Here is a 4,887-nt window from a genome sequence, read left to right on the forward strand (position 1 = left end):
AAAATGTCCTCTCAAATTTACTCGGGAGAAGATAAGTCAAATGTAAGGATGAGTGGGTAGTTATGACATTAATGAGAGGTGGTTGAGGTGGAAAAGAGAAGGGGGCATAAAAGGGGAAGGATGAAGGGAGAAGAGGGGATCCTTGGTCTTGCTTTTGGTTTTGGTTTGGTGGTGGTTTTGGAGGATTTGTTTTGAGAGGAAGGTGGAGAAGAGAGAAGGGAGAGAAGGAGAGTATTGTTTATCTTGGACACACTACATCTGGTTGGACTTGGGCTCGGAGGGTTAGAGAACTTGTGGAGGTTTCCTGGGCCAAGAAATACTTCCTAGTTGGATGGAAGGTAAATCCAGTCAGTAATCAAGAGGAGCATCCCAGCAGGATCAGGAGCTCAAGGGCATCTCAACCAGGCTATCGGAACATGTATTCCTCTATTTATAGATTACTCATGTAAGTGATTAAAATGAAATGCTTACTTTTTTTTTTTTTTTTTTTTTTTTTTTTATAATTTTGTGGAAAAACATGTGAGCAGTTTTGAAACCAACGTTTCAGACTAGCTTAGTGAGTCCATCATCAAGGCAATGAGATTTATATTTTGAAATGCTTACTATTTAATTGTGGGAAATAAATTTTAATGGTAAATTATCATCGATTAAATGTTTAGTTAGAAAAAAGTTATTTCCCGTTCTTATTATATTTAAAATTAGAGAAATTTAGTTTTGTTAGAGGACCCTAGGATGGAGTCTTACATGTGATATCAAAGCGGATTCAAAATCTTGACCCAAGACCCACTAGACACAAATCTCTGCTAATTTTTTTTTTTTATAAAAAGTATGTGGAACTGATTTCTCCACCTTACTCTCAACTTTGCTTCCCCTATGTATTAGAAGGTGATTCATACTCCACCTATCTAGTTGACTTTTCATAATCATCATAATAGAACAACAACACACGTGCTCTCACCAAGATTGAATATGGCCAGAAACAAAAGAATGCATGCTCATAATTTGGGCCTCGGTTAGACACCATCTTCAACAAATGGCTTATATACCTATTAGGATGCAATTTCTTTTCTAACATTTCACCCATGAGTTTCTGAGCATCATTTATTATGCCTGCTCTACATAAACCATATATTAGGGAGTCATAAGTTGATGCATTTGGTGCACAACTTTTTTGGGCATTCTGTTGAATAGATCACAAGCAAGTTCCATTTTACCTTCCTTGCAAAGGCCTCGGAGTAGCATGTTATAAATAAGAATGTCAAAGGCAAAGCATTGCTCCATCATTTCTTCGAGCACTCCTACGGTGGATTCTAGCCTCCGAGCATCAGATAACCCAGCAATTAAAATACTAAAAGTTCCAACATTAGGAGCACAATTTTTCTTTCACATGTCATCAAAGAGAAACCATGCTTGGTTAACCTCACATAACTTAAAGTTGTGGCCCAGGAGCACATTGTAAACAAAAGTACACGAGTGATATCCTTTCTTCTTCATACCACTAAATATTCTTAGTGCCATATTAAATTTGCCTTCCTTTCATAGGGAATAAATAAGTTTCTCATAACATCCAAGGCTGGGAAGTAGCATTTTGCTAATCATTTCTTCAAAGAACATAAGGGCAAGCTCCAGTTTCTCTGCCATGCAAAGGCCACTAATCATAACATTGTAAAGCTTCATGGGAAAGATATTTTCTGCCAACAATTCTCTATACAAGTTCAGGGCATTAACCACACTTTTACTTCTCAAGTAGCCATGTAACAAGTTAATATAGGATGTGGCATCAGGTGTGCAGCTATCCTTGAGCATCTTTTCGAGAATTCTTGTCCCTATATTAGGCCTGCCTACATGACAGATGATCTTTATATATTTATTGTACAAACCAGTATCTGGAGGGGAACCACACACATGTACGTCTAATAATTGAAGAGCCTAATCAATCTGGCCTGTTTCACAAAGAACAGAAAATACCATTTTCACAATTAAGCGACTAGGTACATGCCCACTCTCTTGCATTTCAAGAAGCAACTTGGAAGCCATATCTCCCCTTTTTACATCACAAAAGCTATCTATTAATGCATAGTAAGTTCTTTTGTTAAGCACCACATTCATTTTCCTCAACTTTCCAAGAAACAAATATCCATCATCTACTCTTCCACACTCGCAGAGGCTAGAAATGATTTTACCAGATGTTGAGTAATCAAGGACATAGTGCCATTCAATTTTGGCATCAAGAAGCTTGTGAACTATATCAAATTTCCTTGCCTTGCTCAGAGCATTGACAAGAATAACAAGTGTATGTTTGCCTGGGAAGAAACCAATTACCATCACATCCTCCACAATTTTATAGGCTTCATCCATTTTTCCCATCCTACAAAGCTCATTTGTAAGTTTATTATAAGTAAGCCTATCCAGAGAAAACCCTATTTTTGATCTTTCATTGAAGAGATCCATTTCAATTTCAACAAACTTACCTCTGCAAAAGAAACGAATGGTCACATTGATAGTAATCGTATCTGGACAAATATGCTTGCCTTTCATCTCATTTAATAAACAATAGACCTCCTTGTGTCTCTCCCATCTCAAAAGGCCAGCAACCAATGCACCGTAGCAACGAGGCTTGGGATGGAACCCCTGAGAAACCCTCTCTTTAAAGTAATCCAACGCTTCATTCACTCTATTCTCTTGAATGAGATGCTTGATCACCATCTCATATGTTTTAGAAGTCTGAATAGCCTGTTCTTCTCTCAATTCATCAATCAAGATCACAACTTCATCAATCCTACCGTCTTTGCAGAAAGCACTAGCAAGCGAAACAACATCGACCTCATCCACGGTAAGACCATTTCTCCTCAATTCACCAAGCACGCCTTTTGCTTCATCTAATTTGCCCATCTTGCACAAACCCTGAATCTTCACAGAGCCCCCTCATCCTTGAGCGACCCATGAGCTTGACAAGGCCTATGCCATTCTTAACACTCTCTGCTTCTAACATGTGCCAAAGTGTTGAATAGCTGCGGGCGGGGATTGAATGTGAGTCTCATGTGCTCAAGTGGGACTTTGCCCAATGGAACTTGGGCTTTACACCAATGGCCCAACAGCCATTTATAGCTCGTTGGGCTTCCTTGCAATATCGTTGTCAATAGTTTTTGGGATTCCCGCAACTGCAACTTTTAAACCACGCTTTCGAATTTCCTCATAAATAACAGCTGCTCCTCTTTGGGTTCCATCCCCTTCAATTATATAAGCCTGATTAATGCCACAGTCTTGAATGCTGTCAACTATTTTTGATGTCTCGTGACCACCCCTTGAAGTGCCAAGAATAGTGCCCCCATGTTTGTGAATATCATTCACAATCTTCGGTGTTAATGGAATGGTATTGTAAGCATAAAACCCTTTGTATAATCCCTCAATCTCGATGATCTTTTGAACTCCATACATATTATATAATCCACATACAGTTTCTCGTATGACAGTGTTTAGCCTCGCACATAATCCACCACATGTTACCACACAAGCACACACTTCATCCATTCTCGAGGACCTGCCCGACGAAAGTGAACTCCTCTTGGGCTGTTCAATCGCACAACATTATCCTTTGCAACGAAATCATCAGGATTGACAAAGTATTGCATGACAAACAAATAAGCAGGATTATCTTGCAAAGGGTTTGGATTTTAGTTTTTCTAGGTGTAATAGTTAAGAATATGTGTTTTCGGTTACAGATTTGAATACAAAAAAAAAATATTAGAGTATGTACACATCATTGCTTGACAAATTATTCAATAAAATGCATCTCTTTAGAACCTTGTCATACACATTTGATCCAATAGGAGTCCTCATTCGTGAAAGACGCCCATGGCTTTCTCCAAGCGTTAGGTTCATTATAAACTATGCATTTTCTGAGTTTCAATTAGTCAGAGTTGAGGATAAACATTACAAAATGCAATGGCATTGACATGGTAATGGAGTTTGATTTTGGGATGTTAATGTTTTCCTCTTTGTATCTAGAGGAATTTGGTAAATGGTCTCATTCATACTCTAAAATATACTCATATAATATGGAGTCCATTGCATTGCACAAAACATATTTCTCTTTTCTCTTAGTAGATTTTAATACATTAAAGTTGTCAAATGTTAAGAACAATAGATTGGCATGTTAGAATCACATACAATATACGACACTATTATCTTAAAGCATGTAGCACTAGCCATTCTATATACATCAATTGGATAATATACATCTAACAATAGTGTCAATATGGAGTCGAATGAGACAGCTAGGCATCCACTTTGAAAACTAATATAACATTGTTGATGGAATTTCTAGAGGACACCTAGTATAATAATGTGATTAAAATGGTAAGCTAATGTTTATGTAAACGCTCAAAATATTTAAGATGGATTTAGGATGGTTGTTTAGGGATATATAAAGATATTTGAGGGTGACTAGCAGTGTGTGGTAGCATTTGCTTAGATAGAAATGGGAGAGGATTTAGTAGACCCACGGTTATCATCTCAATATTAGATGATCAGGTGCTCATGTCCTAAGTGTCGTGAAATGCTCAAAATTTAAAGTGCTCAGAACTGGTTCAAAGTGGAATGAATCGAAAGTGCTTTTCCTCCTAATTCTGGCGCCGCAAACAGTTCGAAAAACGGTCGCCGTATGAGGAAGTTATGGCAAAAAGAAGAATTTGTCAATAACATTAGAAATTTTAATTTTTCAAAAAAAATAAATTAAAAAGGAATATTCCACAGAATATTCCTTAGAATATTCCAGGGAATATTCCCTTTGCACAGCCAATCATAGGATGCCACGTGGCAGGCCCGGAGGCCGCCACGTGGCCCCCAGATGACGTCAGGAAGCATTATGGGTGCAATGTAAAATTG

General features: G+C 37.9%; 1 pseudogene; it reads right to left on the reverse strand.

Moving 5' to 3' along the window:
• Window positions 1-901: 901 nt before the first annotated feature.
• Window positions 902-2,892, reverse strand: LOC149240265 (pentatricopeptide repeat-containing protein At1g71210, mitochondrial-like; annotated as a pseudogene).
• Between the last annotated feature and the right edge of the window lie 1,995 nt (window positions 2,893-4,887).

This window comes from Pinus tabuliformis, chromosome 8 (genome assembly GCF_031772625.1).
Source record: "Pinus tabuliformis cultivar Carrire ecotype Pingquan chromosome 8, CPIR1, whole genome shotgun sequence".
Lineage (NCBI taxonomy): Eukaryota > Viridiplantae > Streptophyta > Pinopsida > Pinales > Pinaceae > Pinus > Pinus tabuliformis.